This window comes from Strigops habroptila, chromosome 2 (genome assembly GCF_004027225.2).
Source record: "Strigops habroptila isolate Jane chromosome 2, bStrHab1.2.pri, whole genome shotgun sequence".
Lineage (NCBI taxonomy): Eukaryota > Metazoa > Chordata > Aves > Psittaciformes > Psittacidae > Strigops > Strigops habroptila.
In genome coordinates, this window is record NC_044278.2 from 103,691,414 (window position 1) to 103,713,919 (window position 22,506).

General features: G+C 43.8%; 1 protein-coding gene across 4 annotated transcripts in view; it reads left to right on the forward strand.

The window, feature by feature from the left end:
* Positions 1-22,506, forward strand: part of SPATA13 (spermatogenesis associated 13) — a 116,442-nt gene that overhangs the window by 21,831 nt on the left and 72,105 nt on the right. The window contains exon 1 of one of the 4 annotated variants that reach the window (XM_030476861.1): positions 17,288-17,439. The exons of the other annotated variants lie outside the window; for them this stretch is intronic. The gene's annotated coding sequence lies outside the window, so the exon portion shown is untranslated. Of the gene's footprint in view, positions 1-17,287; positions 17,440-22,506 lie in introns of those variants that run through there. 4 annotated transcript variants of the gene reach the window in all.

Sequence of the window (22,506 nt, forward strand, 5' to 3'; positions counted from 1 at the left end):
CAGCCAATTCAAATTCTACAGAGAACTGATGTTTTCTCTGAGACGAGAAACAACTAATTTCAGCCTTTTCATAAATACAGCAACTTTTCAAAAAGCAGGAGAGTTTAGACTGACAAGCCTACAAGTTCTGCATTTACCACTGAGCCTCTTATCAGTAATGTGCGGTCATTTTGAGGTAGTTGAATTCGCACTGTAAACCACCCTGTATTGGTATAGTTTGTACTTGCTGCCAGAAAGGAAACAAAGAGGCCCCAGCTGAGTCACAGGTTTTAAAAAGAAACAACGCAAATTAGCCTGTGTTACAGTACCACAATTAAATGGTTTCCAGTATCTGATGTGGCTTCTGAACACTTAAAGTTAATGTGGATGTGTCTGTCTTATACTGTCTGCGTAACGTAGATACTCCTATAGCCTCTGGAACTTCGCTTTGAGAGTCTTTTGGGAAGCTTTCCTCCTGCAGAGATTATCTGAACTGGAGTATTTCTACAGAATCAGGAAGGCTGGAAGTGACCTCTGGGACATCTGGAAGTGACTAGTCCAGTCTCCTGCTCAAAGCACCTCATGTGAGAGCAGGTTGCTCAGAGCCTTGTCCTATCAACTTCTGCATGTCTCCAAAGATGAAGGTTCTGCCATCTCTGTGCAACCCAAATCCTCATGGTAAAAAAATAGTTTCTCTCTAGTGAGTCAGAATTTCTCGTGTCACGTCTTGTATCCATGGCTTCTTTCCTTCTACTGTGCACATTTGAGAAGAATCTGGCTTTGTATTCTCTGCAGTCTCCTGTTAGGTTGTTGAAGACAGCACTAAGTACTCTTCTTAGCTGTAACACACAAAGTAGAAACAGCACCTTCTTTTTTGGACCTCAAGAAGATTAAACCTCCAGGCTGGGGTTAAAGAAGCCATCAAGGAAGTGAGGCCCAGGGCAGAAAGAAGGTATTCAAACCCACAGCTCAACATCCTAGCACATGGCCTGAGATCAGATGGCAATTACTCTTCAGAACTTCTGCCCAGTCTTGAAGCCATTGTGTAGAAAAAACTGAAGACTTCAGAAATCCAGAGAAAGGGAAGGAACAGTAGGGAGCTTGGCTCTGTGACTCTTTTCCATTCTGTTTTTTGCAGCAGGAACAAATTATGCAGTTTGCATGGAAAAATCATTTTGTTAAATGTGTTAGTGGTACTGGGAGCAAAGACTTGTAAGCTGTAGGGTCATTAAGATGTACAGCCAGGCTTCTTCCTTTGCTCTCTCTCTGTGGCCCCATGAATCTTTTCATCAGTTCATCTCAGTGCAATGGACAAGCTAGGGAGAAAGGTAGCGAACCACCATAAGGATTAGTTGGTTAGTGTTTGCAAAAATGCTTTGAAAAAAAAGGAGGTCTAGTTAATGTCTCAATGCTGTGTAACAGAAATGTGTTATTAGTCATGTTTATCGTGAGATTGATGAAACAGTAAACTTGAAGGATTGTTGTTGTTCTATGCACTGTACAAATTAAGAATGGCAGACAGCCCTGCTCAGCCTCATGGGCTTAGAAAAGAAATAGACATTAAAGATAGGGCTCATCTGGCCAAAGGCAGATAGATGTCTGCTAGACATCATAAAAATTAATTCCATCCTAGAAATGTCTTTCTCTCACTGGTGACAGGGGACATATTGATGTATGAAATAAAGCTCAAACCATGAGAAAAAGAGACAATACTAGAGGGCAGAACTCACAATGATTTTGCCACAAAAACCATCCACGTTGCCTTACTTAGAGGGGATGAAACAACTAGAGATATAAGTGAAAGAAGGAACAACATGGAGGGAGAGAGTATAGAGGAGAGAGAAGCTCTAGAAGGTGTAAAGAGAAGTAAGTTGTGATGGTGGTTTGAGAGAGGAGAGGCAGAAAGGGACTAGCTGATCAATGAAAGATATATAGATCTCCCTGGGTCTCCAAAGGTTGCTGCTTTGGGATCTTTGGAGGCTGTCCCTCCTGCCTTTGAGTTTGAAGGCAAAGCTCCCCAGCAGGGTGTGATCTTGGCTGGAGGGCATTGCCCCATCTCCCAGTGCAGCCTAGTGGGCCACTCTCCCTGCACAGTTCTTGGACATGTGGCAGTATCTTTGGCTGGGTCCATTCCTTTTCTCTGTTGCCTTGGCTGGTCCTATAGCTGCCTCTGCCAGCTGTTACATTATGCTCCTGTTTAGCACCTGTGACTCCATCAGATACCTGGTGTCAGGTTTTTTCCTTCCACTGTGTTTTGATAATCGTCAGCTTTCTGCATGAAAAGGACAGGGACACCTCTTTAGGTTTAGATGTTGCTCCCATATCTAGGTGTTGTAGTGCTGGCAGCATGTGGGATTTCTCCCCTTACATCTATCTCCAACCAGATAGACTTCAGACGGGGATATCTAGTTCACCCAGTACTGAAGTATCACTTAAATGACTCTTTGTTCAATGCACACATGACTTTAGGTGGTAGGATGTTTTGCTTCAAGACAAAACAGCAATTGCTTTGAGCTGCCTGAAGGTACACACCATTTCTAATCTAACATTTGAATCTTACCCAAGGAGGCAATCTAAAATCACGTCAGTACAGTGCATTTTAAAGGAATCCCTGTGGAAGAAGCACTTGAAGCACAGAGCTCAGTACCTAACCCCTGATAAGTCAGGCTCACAATGCCTCAATTATGAACATTTAGAACAGAAAACTGTTGTAAAGACACAAGGAAAGAAGCTGATGGTTAATTCTGAATAAATGTAGTTTGTAGGCAAGGAGTAGGGGAGTAAATGGCTGTGCTGCAGATGCAATGGGACATGACTGCCCAATCTTCCACCACTGCACATGATGGAGAGCTGAGGTTCACCAGGGTTGAAATAGCCCCTGGTTAGCCTTGGATCAGGAAAGTATAGTGGTTGCTTTAGAGCTCCTTGGCTTTCTGAGCTCTTCAAATATCCCAGGGGTAAAGCTAGCACAGCTGTGTATCACACAGGGTCCATATAATTTCGAGTCTCAAAGAGAGATCTGAGCTACCTGTTCTGCTCTGTCTACTCCTTAGATGATCTCTCTGGGGTCTCAAAAAATACCATAAGTGCATTAAAGTTAACCTGGAGAATTCCAGCTGAATACAGTATGAATGTACATACTGTCTTAAAAGAATAAATTCAACGTTTCATATGGCCAAATATGCACTTGGTGTGGTGGGTTTGTTTTTAGAAAGGTGGACTTGACAATGCTGAATGGAACTATAAACCACCTCGGAGGATCTGCTGAGTCTAATGCTCTTAGTGTGAGGCTCACGTGTCTCTGGTTTCCTACTATGCTGCATTCATGCATTTGTAGCTACACTGCAGCCTCTCCTGTACCACGGCCCTGCAAGTTCATGTCAGATGCGGACAATATGTCGTCCAGTAACCTGCTGCCTCTTGCGCACTTTGGGATCTGCTCCTGAGTGAGGTGCCATGGTTAATGGACAGCACCTTGGAGACACAATCTGCAGGCTCTGTGCTGCTGCCATGCTCCCACCTTCACAGTTGTAGCAGGCACCTAACGCTGATGTGTTCTGGCTCTCCTAGGACTCACTTGAGAAAGAGAAAAAGACAAATAACTTTGGTGAGGCTGAGCAAAAGTAGGCTACAAGTTTTACAGGATTTATTTGCCACTTTGTTTTCTTTTGTAATTGTAGTAATTACATTGTCCATGTCACATTGTCATCTCAGAGACAATTCAGAAGACCTGAACTGCAGAGTTGTCTTCATTTGAAATACTGCTGTGTGTGGAATAGACTGCCTCCTGAAATGAACTTCCAACCATAGTGCGATTTATGCATGGTCCATAAGGGGAAGACGTTTGCTGGATGCTAATCTCTCCTCCCTCCCATCTTGTTCCAAGCAGGGCTAGAGCACAGGGGTGCAAAGCGCTTGTTATTGTTGATTACCTAATGTTCAGCATGCAAGTGGGGAATCTGCTCCTCTGTAATCGAGATCAGATGAAAAGCTGCCCGACCTGCAGATGTCTGAAAAAAACAGCTTGTTCTCATTCCACATCGTACCTTGCAGGCAGTTGTAATGATTTGCCCAGAAGTCTACTGCTGTGCTGTGTATAATCAGGTACCTTCACTGAACTTGAAATTAAACATTTAGAACATCATCCTCCCTGAGCAGAGGCAAGAAGTTCTCTATTACTTCTAATAGCTGGGTTACTAACCAAAGTATCTTTAATTGATTACGCAAGTCATCTTCAATTCAGGGAATGAAGGCCAGGTCTCCATGTTAGCTTCCTACAATCCCTGCAGGACTTTAATGTGTTTCTTTGTAACCACTCCCCTCTGGAATCATGGGATGTAACATAAAGTGTTTTAACAAGAAGGCGTATTTGTGTTTTCTCATATATCTTCACATCTCACAGATTCAGCAGTTCTGGGCTGAAGCAGTTACTGAGAGCCAAAGTGGTGTCAATATTATACCAGATCATGGTTTGCCAATAGATATGAGGCATGCAAGTATTTGGCTCTTGGCTACTGAGAAGAGGAGGTGCTTGGCTTGTATCTGTCCAGTCCGTGTAAGGGCTCTTCCTCATATGATTGCCTTCTGCCTGGTTTGACACGATGCTGGTCTGCTTAGCTGGGACTTTCGGTCTCCTCTGGCAGCACCTGGTTCAATTCTAGGGCCAGAGTGCAGCTTGGTCTGCCTGAGACATTGTAGATGTTCTCCAAAATTTGCAGCTCCAGGGGCTGAGAATCAGACAGTGTTACAGAGCCCAAGTACCCTTTGCTCAGCATTTCCTACATCAGTGGGAGTAATAAGACTGTAAAATCTAAACCAATCCACAAAGAGCTGGATAATTAAAATAATCCACTGCTGCAGGACTGGCTGGCTCAAGCCACCGCTCTGAACAAAAGCCAGCGCTCCAAGTGACAACCCTTTTCATAACTTTGCCTGGCTCCAGGGCAAAGGAAAAGACAAGGGAATGCATTTCAGTCCTTCCCTTTAATTTTTTCCAATTGCTGCTGGGTTTTGCGTGGGTTTCCTGAAGCATTTTCTTGAGATGACTTACAACAAGCATCATCTCCCTGGGATGTAGGCCTGCTGAATGCAATGACCCACTGCAGTTCAGCAGATGAGGTGGAAGTGTTATTGTTCACTACAAAAAGATGTCCGTTCATCAGAGTGACAGGCAAGTGACTGTATCAGCATGTCACCTCAGTGTCACTGAGCTTAGAGGTGGCCTTTCCAAGCCTGGCTGACACTCCTGGGCAGCAGGGGTGTACTTGAGCTGCCACTACTCTATTATCTTTGCTTTCTAGATAAGATAAATAGAGAATTTGACTCTCTGGCACAGTTAAGTCTGATACTTCTCACAAGTGCTAAATTCATTCATTATTTATTGTTGTTGCTTATTATTTGTGAAGAGCTGCCTTCATGCTCAGCATTTTAATGCATTTGGACTCCCGTCTCCATTCAGTCTATCAGAAATATCACAAAATGGAAAGCAGGTTTTTTTGTTAGAGAGGATTAAAAGATGCTGTGGAGCAAAGATGAAAGGACTGTTGTCACCCACCATTTCTGTTTAAAACATGAGCTGTTTGGATTTATAATGTGATGTCAAAGAAGCATTCCATTGTTATGCATAATTATTTGGGGGCAGTACTGACTATGCCTCTTGATAAGAAGGACCCAGTGAGCCAGTCATAGGTGTTTTGGAAATTTCTGGTCACCTGACTGAGGGCAGGCAGATGAAATTCAAGGGCCAAGTACCATGCAGCCCATTGCTCAAGTTGTCAGTAGGTTTCTGTTTTCCACTTATCTTACTGCCTTCTTTCCATTTCTTGATAGTCAATGATGGCCAGGTCAATGAAGAGTGCCTTTCTGTGAATGTAGTATCAGCATCACTTGCCTTCCTCAGCAGCCATGTTGCATCTTCTGCCTGTCTTGGCTTACCACATCACTGGTCTTGCCATTTTCTGAAAGCACAAAAATTTCCTCAACAAAGTAACTTAACTACATGAAGAGAAAAGATGCCATAGTGAATGTCTGCTTCATCTATATTAATGTCTTGTGGTACAGAAAATAATATGGGAATGCTAATGAAACAGTAATTAACTATCTACTTATTTTACTAATGCTGAGTCTAGTTTCTGCCTAGCTTCAGACTCTGGAGAAAGTAGCAAGGTGACTGTGGATTTTGATTCTGATCTCCAAGCCACTTCCAGCACAGCACTCTTTTGAGTCAGCCATGGTCTTTCAGCACATCACCATCTAGATGCAGGGTTTGCATCTTTAATCTCTGTAAGCATAATTAAGCAGGCCTGGATTTACCAGCAATGCTGAGATGTTAATTCTCACCCACTTGCCCCTGCCCCTTCTGACTCCCCTCCCAGAGCCTGTGCTGAGGGCAAGAATGACACCTTGGTGGGAATGGGCAGGACTTGAGGGTTCCTGAGAAAGCCCAAAGCTTTCCTTCATGGCTAAGGCAGTCTTTAGCAGCTCTTCTATCTACAGGACCATAGCACAAACTAGAAACCACAGAATCAAAGACAAGCAAGGTGCTTGGAGTGGCTCAGTGCCCTTTGGTTTGGGATTTTGCTGGATTGCAAAGGAAAACTGGGATTCAGCTGATGGAGTCCCTGTCACATCTGGATCTTGTATGTGCTTTGTCCCCATCGTAGTATCTAGCAGATTCAGGGCTGCATCTGATGCTGTCCATTGACCTGGCTGCTTTTCCTTTGTCTTCAGTAGATTCTCAGGTTCTGCCTCATTACACATTAAAAGACCTATACCCTCCTTCCACTGACCCAGGCTTGACCTCATTTGTGAAGGGGCCCTTTCCCAGAGTTTGGAGAAGGAAACCTGTGTTTGGGAGTTGATGTCTGCTGTGGCTGAGGGTGGCATTGGCATATGTGTCTGGCTGTGGTAAGCCTTATCTTTCATATCACTTTCTCCCCAGCTTAGTGTGTGTTCATGAAGATTTTGAGGATACTTTTAACCTAAAGGTGATTATATCTACGCACATGTAAGGAAGGGAAAGAGAGCAGAGCTGTCCTCTGAACCCCAACTGCTTCCTTGCTCACTGTGCAAATGATGCCTGCAGCAGTGGTGGAGGGTGTCTCTCCATCTGCTTGTGGCACTACCGAGGGAATACACTAAGGAAAGCATGGAGAAGGTTAGGGTAGGTAGAAAGAACAAGGTTTCAGTGTGTTTTAGCTGTTATATCCTAGAGAACTGCTGCTGAAGCCCAGTTCCCAGAGAGATGGCTGTGCTTGCAAAAGTGTATTCCAATGTATGTCACTATTGCTGTCATTTGGATGACTGTTAGTGTACATAAACAGAACTGAAACATACACCTATGCACTGATGTAAAAAAGTGGAGAAGAGTCTTAAACTAAATTGTTTGCAAAAGGAAATAGCTCCATGACTGTTCTTCCTTTGAGTTGCTGTGTCCCCCCGTTTTGACCAAGTACACTGCCCCGTAGGCTAGGTGCAGATAAATTCATTTTGAGAATAGGTTACTCTGTGCCCAAGGAATGTTTGCACAGGTCTGAAAGGGAGGCATCGTCAGAAATTCTTCATCCCATGGAAAGGCCTAGAGGTCCAGTCCAACTCGGAGGTTTGGGTTTTGTACAAACAGGAAAGAGGTTAGCTGGTGCACCTCACACCTTTTCTTTTTCAGGGAAAACCAAGTGTCATTTTGTCTGAAATCAGCAAATATCAGAAAGAAATTCAGGCTATTTATGTCCAAAGTAACAAAATTTTGTTTTGAAATGTGCCAAAAGTTCAAAAGAAGCAGTGGTATTTCTATTTAAAAAATGAATCTATTAACTTTACTGTAGTTGTTGAAGTTACAAACTATGGAGTCTCAGGGGGTGATAATTTAGTCCTTAAAAACTGGCCTTTTTAGAGACTCAGAGGAATCCTAAGCATATATAATGTTTGCTATATATAACAGATCTGTGTACTTATTACCTGAATCATCATCCTCCTATTTATATTGCTATTTGTTTACTTAAAACCAAAACACAAGTCTCTGGGGAAACCATTACCGTAAGCAAACCATGGGTGGTTTGATCTACATCATGGTCACTTCTCTGAGGGGCCTGAGCAGTGTAAGTTCTCATCCCTGCTGGTAAACACCCCGGGGTGTGCTGAGAAAGCCAAAGTAAATGGCACTAGGTTTAGGGGTTTAAAAAAATCTTTTAAAACAAAGATGCTTTTTATCTCTCTGTCAGTAACATGGTTCCCTACAAAAACACTGTTTTCTGTGCAGTTTCCTGTGACTACATAAAAAGCATGTGCTAAGCTGTTTGTTCAGAAAACCAACCCCTACAAATTGAGAAAATGATGCTTTTAGGAGGCTGAAATCCTGAGTCAATTGGCATTTGTGGGTGCTGGTTTTAGCACCAGCTTGATTATAATCTGACAGCCACCATACTTGACTCACCAGCAGCTAAGTGTGCAGCCTGATGTGACCGACTGCAGGAGCCGTGACTGTAACTTAGCAAAATAGGGTGAAAATGTAGTTAGGGCCCTTATGGCTCAGAGAATGATCCCAGCAAAAATCAGCAGTGAGCTTTGTGAAGGCTGACTTGAGCCTTCACAGGGTAAGCAGGCAGTGTCAGCCCCTCGCAGAAGTGCAGAAGATAAAACCCTGATGGGATACGCTCCACAGATCACATGTGGGAGGATGCGCTGTCTTTGCTGACCTTACGGAGCTACAGAGGGCAAGTTTCCAGGGGATCAACAGGACAGCAGCACTGTCTTCACACTGGTGATGTTACCAAGCTCTACAGGGGTCATCCCGTTTACTAAACTTTTATGATCTGCAAATGGTTCCGCTTCACCTTCCTTAATAGACTAACATTTCCACAGCACTCATCAGCAGAGTAATCAAGTACCTCCTCGTAGGAGTAAATGTCTTCTAAATAATACAGTCGATTTAATTTCATTTTAGGCTTGCTGAGTGCACTCACACAGCAGGATGTCAGTACAGGTACGAATGGTAAACACAACACCCACAGCATTTCATCAGTATCAAAGTAAACAGGTTTCTGTCCTGAACAAGAGACCACTTTGTTCTCCACACCTTCTCCTGCCCTCAAGTGTCAGCGGATGAGCTGTGTCCCTGCTCTTGGCTATCTGGCCACTGATGTTGCCAGGCTCCAGGGGCAGACAGCTTGGGAAGCCAGCTCCTCTACCCCAACTGACAGCAGTAAACTCCAAAATAGCCATCAGCAAGCAAGATATGTTCATAATAATATGCTCCTGGCAATCCAGAAAAGAAATCTTTCCTGATATTCTTGGCATCCTGGTGGTGTTGTGGATGGAGTGGATGGCTGCAGTTCACTGCTGCTGTACTGAAGTTTTCCTGCAGCCCTGAGGTTTAGAGACTTATCAGGTTAGGCCTAAACCACTCTTCTCCTCTGGTCCCAATAAGCCTCCAACCATCTGGGCTGCAGATCAGTGTATGAAGTACCATGCCAAAAGCTCTGTGTTTCTTGCACTGGTGAACAGATAAGAACAAAGGTTGACAAACTGAGATTCAACTGAAGCAAGGAAGAGTGAATTCCAGCGCCAAGGACTCTCCACTTGGTGTCTTGGCTCCAGCTGCCAGTGATTTAAACTCACGGGCTGAGAGCAAGAGATGGCATGTAAAATATGAAAAGTGGCCAAGTTTATTTAATATGTTGGCTTTTCCACTGCTCTCAGCACTGTTATCAGAACACTTAATTTAGTTACATGAAGCAATGTGGAAAAACACCGGTGAGCATAAAATGAAAAAGGTACTTGCAAGTAGCTTCGAGATTAACTATTAGTCTCCTTGCATTGCTGGAAATCTAATAAGGCACTGATTACATATAGGACTGATGAGTTTTAAAATATGCTCAACTTCAGCTTTTACATACATATTGCTCAAAAAAGCCTTGGGGCAAGAAAGTATGAAGTCATCTTGTTAGGACCTGAGTGAAGATACCACTAGGTCTTTTGAGCTGGCTGCTCAAGGGCTTTCTCTCTGTTCCTACATGGCGGCTGAGAAATGGCCAATCTGGGGGGTTGTTTTTCTCAATCATTCTTTTGGGACGGGATCACTGTAGCTGGAAAATGAGCTCATCAGCTGTCCAGTATGGGATAACACAGGTAATGCGAAATCCCAAACAAGGCAGGTCATGTGGAAACCCTGGGGTCATAGAGCTCACCAGAGCTGCAGGATCTGAGAGGGTCTGCTCTCCTGACCAGTGTTCCTAGGGGCCTGGGGAGCCAGACTTGTCCATGTATAGAGGACAGGGCTTATTTAATAGGTACTTAAAGGGACAAATTAGATGTGCTTCTCACAGCTACACACTACCCTTTCCTCCTGTGATTGCTTGAATAGCCAGTGCAGCATGACTGGAAAGTACTACGGATCTGTTGCTGGGACAAAACTGAGCATGATACTCTTTGCTCCAACCTTGGCTTGATCCTACATATAACTATGTTGGGAAAACAGGTACTCACTGAGAGCACCCCAGACTGCAGCAGTCTGTACAGACACAGACACATCATGATTTGCTACCTTCATTGCATCTGTAGCTTTTAGACACTTTGTGCCCTGCTCTGCATTCTGGCTCACAGTTAGTCTGCAGTTTTGCATTCATGTTTGAACATTGGCAAAAAAATGAAATCCAGCTGCTTCATCTGTTCTTCCTCCCACTTTTCTCCACAATGCATCCTTGCTGCCTGTCTTGTTGCCAGGTCTGGCACTGCTCCAATCACAGAATAAGCTGATGCAACTAAGTAGAACAGCAGAGAATTAAGTTAGGAAAACAAGTGAATTGGGAGAGGGAGGAATGTGTAGCTGGAAATGGGGGTGGGATGGAAGGGGCGTTGGGGAGGGGGATAGCAAAGACCTTCTTTCTCTGGCAGCCAGATTTTAACTTGGTTCAGCAGTCATGTGAAATCACAACTTCCCCTCGAGCAGCAGCAGTGGTTATCGTGTTAGTCTTTTTAGGGGGTCTGTCCAGCATGAGTAAACCTAGCAGATGCTGGCACAATGCTTTCCAGAGGCTACAGGTGGAGTTGGTATCACAGATTGGGCTATATGCAGGTACATCCCATGTTTAAAGAACAGTGTTCTGGTTCTGATTGATTGATTGATTGATTGACTGACTGATGCTATGCCACAACAAGGCTGTGCTTGGGAAAGCATCCAGCTTGCAAGTCCTACCTCTCTCAGTACTTTCCCTCCAGAAGATTCATAGCTAGAGGAGGAAGTTAAAAACTGCCAGGCAAAGCAGGATGCAAACTGGTCTTTCTACTTGCTGGGCCAGCTGAGCAAGAGACATGAACAATAATATTAGGAGACTTTTGAAAGGATTTTCCTTTTTAGAAGGCAAACTATATCCTTCAAAGATTATGCCTTCCTGTAAGCAGGACATTTAGAGAGTAATTTGAAATCACTCTCACAAGTGTTCATCCCTCTTCGAAGCATGATTGGCTACACCAACCTGTGCAGCACAAAAGCCAGCAAGAGAGGAGGCACAATGTCAGCCTACAAGTGTTTGCTATTAAATATAATACAGAGAGAAGAGACATTCCCCAAATCCTTTTGAAGCAAAGCCAGGGGTGACTGCACCAGCCTGCTATGGCATGCTGGCACTCAGACTGCTATCTGATGCTCCCTGAGTCTCCTTCCTCCTGTGTGCAGGTGTATTTCATCAGTGGGTGAGTGCCACCCGGGGGGAGGAGGAAGATGATGTCAGCATACCAGGGCTAGGGTGAGAGCTGGTGCAGGCTTGTAGGCAGAGCAGTCAGGAATCACAAGGTGACTTGGTAAATCAGGAGGCAGACCAGAGTCCTCTACAGTGTGTCCAGGTACAAATATTACATCATCTGAACAGACTCACTGGTGGCCCAGAGCTCTCAGGGCCCTGAAGGGCAAAGTTGCTGCACAGTAGCTTTAAACAAATTAACACTTTCATGGTAGTTGTTCTCATCTATGTCAAGAAATAGCTTTTCCTTGAGAGGAGGTGAAAAGTCTCCAGTGCTGTGCAAACCATCCATCTATTACTCACCATGGCGTGTAAAGTATGTGCTGGGACAGATCTGAAGCTCAACTAGTAAACAGCAATAACAGCTATTGTTAACATGAGGCTGGGGCTGACCCATGTTAAGATGTTACTGTATACTGATATATTGTATATATATCAGTATACAGTATATAGATATCTATACACATATATACACATCTATATACACATCTATATACTGCAGAGTATACAGTATATAGATATACTGTATACTGTACGCTGCTTCTTCTTCTTTCCCATCAGGATGCTCCCCAACCCAAGCATAGTCCTGGCTCATGACAGCATGTTGTGAATGCTCTGGCATTCCTGTGCAAGCTGGTTCATCTCACTGGCTGTAGAAAAAAACAGAAAAGAAAAAGAAATGAACCATTTTCTGACAGTTGAGTGAGCTGAATCGGCTTATCAAATTAGCAGAGAGACAGCAGACCTGGTACTGGGTGCAGGTGAAGACCACTGCCCACAAGGGAGAGAGGAAACTCACTGCTCTGTTTCAATGGTAGCAAGCCATTAACTAAGGTGTGCACCTTGTGAAACCTTATCCTCTGATGCAGTGATGTAATTGCTGCTTTTGTCACATCCTGGCACAATTCTGTGAAAACGATCTGTACAAGCCTCAGTGATTTTCACTGGTTTTTTTCCTGAACATTTTGAGACTGAGAAGAGGAGGGACAAAATGTGCCACCCTGTTGGGAGATGTGAGGAGAGAGTAGTCCTCAGGGAAGTGTTCATTGGTGACCTGAACAACATCTCTGTCTGCGGCATAAGGGTACAGCCAGGCAGTATATTTAAACTGGGCTAAAAGATAAGTACTGCCAAAAAGTGCCAGGCAACCCCCCTTCCCTTCCCACTTCTGTGCACTCCTGCCACTTCCCTTGGAGCAGCACTGATGATACTTATCTTGATTCTGTGGTCAGAGAGTTAATACAGGGTAAAACAATCCAACAGGAAGCAAATGAAGACTTTTCTTCTCATTAAGATAAAACAGCTAACGATGGAGTCAGACAAACGTCAGCTCCAGCATAAAGAGCTGGGCAGAGGACAACCCCTTCAGCTGCTGTTAAATGGAACAGCTTCATTGTCAAGAGCTGTAGGCAGCAAAAATATTGCACTTGCACTCCAGTTTGAATATAGACTGCCTGCCTCTTCAGGCATGGTGCATCTATTTGCTATAGCTGACATATAAACCGCTGTGGTATTTAGGACTCAGATTCAATAAATTTCAATAAGGTGATGCTAAGATAATTTCCAGAACACCATACTGGACAGGGGTACATGTACAAAGTTTAGAAAGCTTGAGCAAGTGAAACAGCCACAAAATGAGCTCTGTTTCTTGATCTGCTTTGAGTAAGGGCCACCACTTCAAGGTGAACAGGACTTTCAGCTTTAGCTTTTGAAAGAGTGGGCCATAAAACTTCTTGTTTGTTCTGTGCTTTTATGCTACATTTTGCCTTTTAAGTTTTCCTCAGTATTTTGTGGCCTTTTATGGACTGCATCCTGCTGGACTGAGTAGGATCCTAAGGCAATGATTCTGTAAAACCCAATTTACAGTCAGAGAGCCAAGGAGGTCAGCCCTGAAATGGAAAGGAGTTCTCAGCTCCAGCTCCGACAATCTGGTAATCCTCCAGACACTTTTGAAACAACATTGAGACTCCCATTGCAAGATGTAAATCAGTATTATATTCCATAAAATAGCTCAAGGATGCCTATAGAAAGTTCATGACTTGCACGAAGGGCTCTGTAGGTTCCTGTGTTCTCCCTGTTTTGTTTTGCTCCCTATGGCTGAGGCTGTACCCAAACTTCCCCACCCCATTGTGCTGCCCTCAGCAAATAGGTCCTTGGTGCCCATAGCAATGTAAATAGATGGTGAATACCGGCCCGAATAATTAAGCTTTAAAAATGTAGCTGAAAAACCTTTGTCACACAAAATGGAGTATACAGATAAGAAGCAGGTGATTGACAACAGTCTTTTACAGTCTGCACTTAACCATAAATGCTGGCCAGGATTCAGGAAGGATTAGGTGTTTCTACAGGAACCAGAGCATTTGCAAACATAGCACTAAGCAGCTGCTAATGCTTTGTGCTTGCAGCTCTGGGCCAGAGCCCATTTGTTGTGTTCCTTCACTCCTTTGCTTTCTAAAACGCCGTTGCAAAAGGATACAGGACTTTTCTGCCATATCATCAGTATAGTGGTTCATCTTCACTTGCAGGCCGAGTAAGTGTGCTTGTGCAACTTTCCATTATCTCTTGAAATCCAGTGGATGATGTTGCCAAATTGCTGCAATTCCAAGTTATCTATGTTTGGTAAAACAGTCTAATTATTATGTAAGTTCTAAGTAAATAGTCCAAGCAGGATATCTTCACAATTTGAGCAAAAACAGACTCAGTAAAACAAAGCTAAGCAGTTTTAGCACAAACTATACTGTGTATATTTTCCAGCAAAAGTGTTTCTAAAGTCTTGCTAAAAATAAGTTATAGAATGTATACTACTCTGGTTTTGTGTTGTGTTTGGCTCTTGTTTGTTTTGTTGGGTTTTTTCCAGTTAATAGCTTATTATTTCGTGGAAACTGGGCTCACTTTACAAAGAACAGTCACTTATATTGTTGCTAACAGCAGAGTATTCATTTGGTATGCACAGTGTACAGAAATACATCTGATTTACTTATATATTTTATAATTTTTTGCTAGATGATAATACATTATTCAAAGTTGAGGTTTTGAGTTGGTGAAGATACTGATTTTATATACCATGTGTGAAGGATCACACGTACTGTACCTCTGTCACCTGAAATACTTTCTGAGCTCAGCCAATGATATTCCTCAAGTACCTGCATGGCTGCAGTGCAATAGCATTTCAGCAGCTTACAGTCTGTAGGGTAAGGGAAGGGCATTGTCCCATTTGACTCAGAAAGCACAGGCACAAAAAAGCTTAGATGGGAATTTGATATTATGAATAATCCAGTGTAAGTGGGGCTGCTGTTCTGCACTCCCGCTGCACTGCCACTCACCTGCCTGCACTGCCTGGCTCTGCATCCAGCAGTTGCACAATTGGAGACAGGCCAGCTTAACCAGCTGACGAAATGGAAAATTATGGCTTTCGAGTGGGTTGGATTTCGAGTGGATCAATTATTGAAACTGCTGCCCAAGTGGCCCCAGCACTGCCACGGCTCAAGGCAAACACAGATTGTGGCAGGGGATGCAAGGAAAAGGTGAGGGTGACACTCCGCTCGAGCCTGTAGCTCACAGTTACCAGCTCATCAGGTGCAGTGTCAAACTGAGCTCAACAGCAAGTCCAAAGAAGAGCTGGCCAGAAGTGTAGCTCCTGTGCACTGCCTCAGAGCTCTCACTGCACCAGAGCTACAAACGCATTGCTCCATGGGCTTCACTTTGAGCCAGGGCAGAGGGCCAGCAGTCCACTCTTTGGAGTTGCTTTAAAATACTTTTAAAACTTAACCAAACCTTGTCTGCTGAGAGTGATTTGTCTTCACATACCTAGTAAGTGTAAATTGCACAGCAGTGTGGTTTTGTGCTACAGCTTTATAAGCTTCATAATACCTACCAGTTTCTCAAAACATTTACAACATCTAAAAGAATACTTGTATATTTGGTATTGGGTCAGGATATTAGCTGATGGTAGTTTGAGAAATATGTACTGATGCTGGACCTGTATTTCAGAATCTATCCTTTAAAAAGTTTAATGAAACTTTCCCAAAGGGTAAGACTTCCAAAATCATCAGTTGTGAATGCACATTTAGACCTTCTCTTTTCTTTCTCTCTTCTCTTTACAATGCTAACCTTTCTATGATTCTATGATTCTAGGAATTTTCCCACTTAAACGACAGTTCAGGAAATAACTAAGGATTCTCAACTAAACTCCAGTAAAAACACGTGGATGAAGAACTGATCTGGTTTGGTTTGGGGTTTTTTTTTGGGGGAAACAGGGAGAAGCATGAATACAGCATGAGGAATATAAGAATGCCTGGGTGTCGGGGGTTATGGTCACTTGTGATGAATTTCAAGGTTGGAGAAGAAGAGGTTATAGCTTCCAAAATGCTAGATCTCTCACTCTTTTTGCTGCTCTGCTGTTTCCAAGCTTAAGCACACATTTAACCTGGCTCAAAGACAAATTTTCCATAGTAAATAATACACAATTAAGCCCTTAAAGAGATTTGTAAATAAGGCAGTTTTTATAAGGCAACATTGAGTTAAAACACTGAAATGTTTGGAAAGCTCTTTTTAACCCCAAGTGCCAAGGTTTGGGTTTTGTTATTTTACCCCCAGCCCCATCCTTTCGTAACTGGGGTCAAAAAAGCCCTGCAAGACAGCATGGTTGTGCCCCTGCTGCTGCGCTGCTCCCACAGCCTGAATTACCAGTAAAAGGGTTAGAATCTGAATGCAGATCTGTGTAGGGTGGCAGCAGTTTGGAGGCGATGCCTTACAACCCATTAAACCCCACGTGATCTCTGCAGCACAATTCTCTTTTATCTCTCTCCCCTCAACTTCCCGGAGACTAAAGAGCTCATCTCCATACAGCTCATCTCCATAGGACTGGGGAAGCAAAGTCTTCCACAGGCTTGACTTGTTTCTGACCCTCTGCTATTTTTTCCAGTATCTGTTGTGGCTTTATAAACTTTATCGGGAACTTTGAAGATGTTTCAAGCATCTTTGAAGGAATACGATAAATATATGTGAATAAGTTAGAGAAAAATACAAAATTTTGGAAACTCCTTAAAAGTTCTGAAAGTTTTACTTCACTTAGAAATGGGCCGCGTATCTGAATAATAGATTTTTGCCTTTTACTTGGTAATACACTTCCTTCAAAGAGTTGTGGAAGCCCTTAATATTAACTGCTGTAATGAAACAACCCGTTAGTCTGGGTGTGAATTCTCTAGTGTATAAACATTTGCTCTCTTTATTTCTTCCTTAGACAAATAAAACCACATAAATCAGCCCGCTGCAGGCTGGATAAATCTTTCTTATAATGAATTGCTTTATGCAGATGGCTTCTTAGAGGGTCAAAAACTCAAATGTGGTTACTATGTCAACAAAGGGCAGGATTTAGGCATTTTCCTCAAGGACTTACGTCTGCAGAAGGCTGAGGGAAAATTTATGGAGCATGTTGTGCTGACACTCTTCCAGCTGTTCCTCCCCCTGAGCACAGAGGAAGCACAGGAACGGCTCCAGGGTGCAGCGGCTGCTCCGGAGACCCCCAAGCACTCAGAGGAGCCATTGAGGGCTGGGGCTTTTCACGGAGGGTGATCTGGGCTGCTCAGAGGGGGTTTGGGACATTGCAGGGGAGAACAAGAGCACCCCTGCTTTTTTGTGTGCTGAGCTGAGATCCTTACCTGGGTTTGGGGAAGGATTTGTACATGCAGGCATCTGCTGTGCCTTCTGAGGAGCTGGCAGAGAGGTAAGACATATTTTCTCTAACAAATTTCCTTTTCTGCTCTTTTCCCCTTCCCTCCTTAACTTATGAGTATCCCAGTCCTGTTGCATCCAGAAGCCTCCAAGCTGTCTGCATGATCACTGCTGCTGTGTTCCAAGGGTGGCTGTTTCTGTGGCTTAAGAGACTTCCTGGCCAGAGATGTGGTGGCTCTACAGGCAGGCAGAGTGCCCCTTCCAAACCTGAACCTTGGTTGTAGAGACACGGGTGCTCAGCTCTGGAGTCCCGGGTGCCTACGGCCCTCAGAAATCAATGAAACATAATCCACAGTCAAGCAATGCTATCCCCAGTTCGGTGTTATTTTGGGGTCATGAGTGCTTGTGCATTTTGTTATTGCATGAGGCAGGCCTTCTATCTACATGACGTCATTCTGTTCATGTCTGATCTGGTAAAATTAGTTAGGATGGGTGAGGAATGGTAGCAGTTGCTGAATTCAGTGCTGGCTGGGACATGGACATGAGGAGATGTGCTGGAGGCTGCCCATCCCAAGTGTAGCTGGAGTTGTTCTGTGCAGATGCTCTGCTGCCCTTTTGTGCAGCTGCCCATGCCTCACCCCTTCCTTTCCAACACAGATCTCTCGCAATTCTCCCCCACATCCTTGTGTATCACAGCTAATCTCGTTTGGGCTAGCTTGCTCATGGGATTTTGGAATTCATCACACAAGCACATTTTTTACAGTGAAAGTGAAGCCAGTGTATAGCATTTTCTGCTTCCTTTACACCCACAAACTCTGAGTCTTAAAAAGCTGCTGCCTCGTTGACTCCTGTTACTGCATCAGCAGACCCGCTTTAACAGAGATGCATAGGGCCTCACGTATCAGACCGCAGAAAATCCATCCCAGTGCTCCTGCAGGAAAAGAACAGCTGCGTGGAAAGATCAATAAACATGACCAGTTGCTCGAAGAGCCATAAAATGGAAAGACTCCACAAAATAAAATGCATGGCAGGGGACTCTGGCTCCAGACACTGCAGGACAAATCCTGGGAAACACAGTAATTAATGAGAATTAATTGTTTTCTTTGGGTGGTTCCACACATAAAAATATTTGGTTTAGGAGATGAAATCACAGAGGTAGGAAGAAATACTTACCTATGCAAAAAGCAACCTTGTTTATGCTTAATGCATTGGAGAAATTGTTCATGAATAGTTTATCTATGTGAATATAAAACACAGTGCTACCAAGGACAGAGAGACCTCAGGTGAGCTGCATATTTGCTGGCTTGCCCTATGAGCTTAAAGTGTCTGGTGCTGCTTTGGTTTTATTCATTCTAAAAAAACCCCATGAAAAACTGCATGAAACCTGTTCCATTTCAGTGAAATTTTCATCTTTCTACCTGGATTTTCCATGTTACCGTAGCTCTTTTCTCCCATGTTGAATCTGTTTTTCCCAAAGTTTTACTTCAGCGCTGAGGAGAGAGGAATCCCTCGGGAACACATGGTTCCCCCTTGCTGGCTCGCTGCCTCCTCTCCAGCATGACCCAGAGCCCCTGCCCTCTTTGCAGCTCTCTCCTCCCAGCCCTTGCTCTCCCCAGCCTCTCTGGTCTGGTGGTCCTTCTCCACTGCTCTCACATCTCCCGCAGCCTGGCCTACTCCTGCTCTCCTACCTGTATCCCACTGCTGCTTTCATACCTGCTCATGCTCACCAGCCTGTGTCACCGCTCCTCCTTGCTCTGCCACCACTTTGAGAACCTGTGAGCACCCTGTCATGACAAGTTTCCTGAGGAATGCTGCAAGCTCCACAGTGATGCCATATGAAGGAAAAAGAGCAAAGAGCTGCCTGGGGTTATATCTTTGCTTCAGGGCAGGGTATGCAGGATTCATGCACTCTGAGTGCACCTCTTCCATGCAAGCAGCTGTAGAAGTGACCAGTGGTTCCCCTGCCTGTGTAAAGCTTAATGTAAGGAGGGTTGCTTTTTCCCCTTTCCCTTTGACATTTCTTCTTGAAGCATTTTGACAGCTGTGTGCCCATGAACTCAGATCTTAAGCTGTGATTGATAGGCAAATTAAGATTGGTAAATGGTTTTAATGCTAAATCCTAAAATTAGAATGATTTGTGTTGTGTAGGGGTTTATATACATGTGAAAACCTATTGGTAAAACTATGACAGTAATTTATACCTCTTCAACTCCAGTAGGGATTTGGAAGGGGATTGGAGGCAGTGGGTGAGAGCCTGTGGCCCCTCTCGTGCTTCAATCCATGTGCCAGGGTCATCCTCCTGACATTTCCTTCCCCAACTGAGTGTCTGTGATCAGGAACCTAATTCATCACATGGAAACCTGCAGTTCAGCGAAGATGTTCACATAGTGTGTTGTGTTACTACAACTGTATTAGTAATAGAATGATCCTGTCTAACTTTCCTATATAGGCAAAGGCCAGTGGTCTGCTTTGAGTCTTACTTCTGCTGCCTTTAGCTCGTATGGGATAGCATCCAAAGCCCACTGAATTCCCATTTATTTTGGTGGGCTTCCACTCTGTCTCGATGCAGCTAATCTCACAGATAGGAGCTCCAGGATCAGGTTCTTTGATTCTGCCCAAATGACTATTAAATTCACCTGAGATAAACCTTACTTAGGTATTTATCTAGGCAGTATCTTCACTGTTGGATTCACTTTGGGGCTGAGTCAATCTTGCATATGTACCTTTGCAATTAGATTCTTCTCCTTCTGCAATAACAGGGTCCCCCCCCCACAATGAGGGTGTTGCAGTGACACACTGCAGGGCACCATGTTGGGTGTATGGGCTTGACTGAAGCAAAAACTCTTATACCTGTGTGCTGCAAACAAACTGTCTACCTTCCTACAAAGTGGTGAAATGGGCAATGTTATCTGAGCCCCATGTGCTTTGACCCCCAAATGTCTCTTTCCAGCATTTGCACTGTACTCACACACATGGTTTCCTAAGAGACTGGCTGGTTTAGAGCGGCATTTCTATTCCCTGTTTGTACTAGTTTTACCCGGACAGAGCCTAGAAGCAAAGGAATCACATGGAGTTGTTGATTAAGAATTGCTGCCACTGATGTCATTCATGGGTGAAGACTCTGGTTTTCTGTTTAATCAAACGTGGTTACAAACAATGCAGGAATGGTCACTTTCAGTTGCAAATCGTTTTAAATTTTCTTAAGGGATTAGAGGGACCACGTCACTATTCAACAGAGATTTGCAGCTCCTGCACAAGGCCTCCTACTCTGAACATGGGTGTGACAGTCTGTGAATCTGGGGTTACACAGAAGTGAATTGAGTACACAAATTAATCTCTAGGTCCTCAAACTCCAAACTCCCTGCTACATCTGGGAATGGTTTTGAAACTGCTCAGGATCAATTCGGTAAAACCCCATGGATAGACCCCAAACCAGACTCAAGAGCCAAAATTCTCACTCTGACTGAAAGAAGCAAAGTATTATTGATAAAAGTCTGTAACTTGACCTACAGGGACTGAATCTACCTTTTATTTGCTCCTTGTCTTCCCAGAGCCAGCCTTAAAAAAGATGAAGAGATGAAGGCACTGATTTTTAGATGTGGGCACAACTGTATTTTAATTAATCGACTGTAATTACAAAGCACCATGCTGCCATCTCACAGGAACAGGAGCGTGTCTGTGCAGCACACGTAACTAAATGTGGCAGTTTGGGATACTGACCTGCAGACCAGTGTTATAACCCAGACCAGTGATGGAGACATCCAGACCTAACTGGAAAGATCATGGAACCATAGAACCATGGTTTCTCCAGGACAATGCTGTGATAGAAGTAAAACCATGGCTGCACTGTGTGGTGTGGACATTTGATCTAATTTTCTGGTTGGATATACAGGGATCAAGGGAAGCTGTAGGAGAGCTACGTGATTCTGCCCACGGACAGGGATTTTGTCTCGTGCACATGATGGGCTACACTCAAACTTGGGACTTGCCGTGTGTCCATACTGCATCCTGTGTGCAGGATGTGCACATGCATGGCAGCAGCATGCCTGAGGGTCCTGTTGGCTCATTGCAGCCTCTGGTGTGCTCAGTCACCTGTCATCATAGAATCATAGAATACTTAGGGTTGGAAAGGACCTTAAGATCATCTAGTTCCAACCCCCCTGCCATGGGCAGGGATGCCACACACTAGACCATGTCACCCAAGACTCCATCCAGCCTGGCCTTGAACACCGTCAGGGATGGAGCATTCACAACTTCCTTATATCAAACCTAAACTTCCCCTGTTTAAGTCTAGAAATTCTTGGCAAATGATCTAATTCCTTCTTTTCCAATCAGACTACATTTCTGGATGGAAGAATGTACTATTTGAACAGGTAAGGCTAATAAGGGAACTTAAAATCAAGTTAGTTTTTCCTTGCCCTTGTCTTTCATGCTCTTAGATTAAGCAAATTAGTGGGCATAATTCCTGAGGACACAGCGCATCAGTTAGATGAACTTCTCAGGGAGAGCTGGAAATGAAGATTTTCTTGTAGACTTTGTAAATCCTTTCCAAAACCGTCTGTCTTTTGGTGGATTAGTACAATCAGCAAGCAAATCTCAAATGAATTAAGAGCAATGAAACATGCTGAAGTTGTGCATGACTAATTTGTACTTGTCGCCTTTCTTCCTATTTGCAGTATCACTCCTGCTAGCATCAGTGTCATTTGTTCTCTGAGGGGCCACAAATCTTGTTGGAGAATCTTGTATTTAATTACATCATTTTGTTTCTCCTCTCATAAGAATGCTAACATGTCATCCTATGAGGTTTGAAAAGAACATCGCCTGTTTACTGTATCTGTTAGCATTCCCAGGTTTTTGAGCATTTTTGTCATCTAGATATAACTGTGTTTTAGACTCCAACACACAAGAAACAGTGTGATTTGCCAGTTCTCAATGCCACCCTCTGCATATTTCATTTCCAGAACCCTAGAAGGACATAAGCAGAATTCATTTCCAAGAGTTTATGAAGGAGCTCTGATAAACTGTCAGTTATTCAGATAAGAAGCTGGTGCCTCTTAATGAGTAGCATGAATATTTTTTGGATGGAATACTTAAAAAGAAGGGAATAAGAAGAAATGAT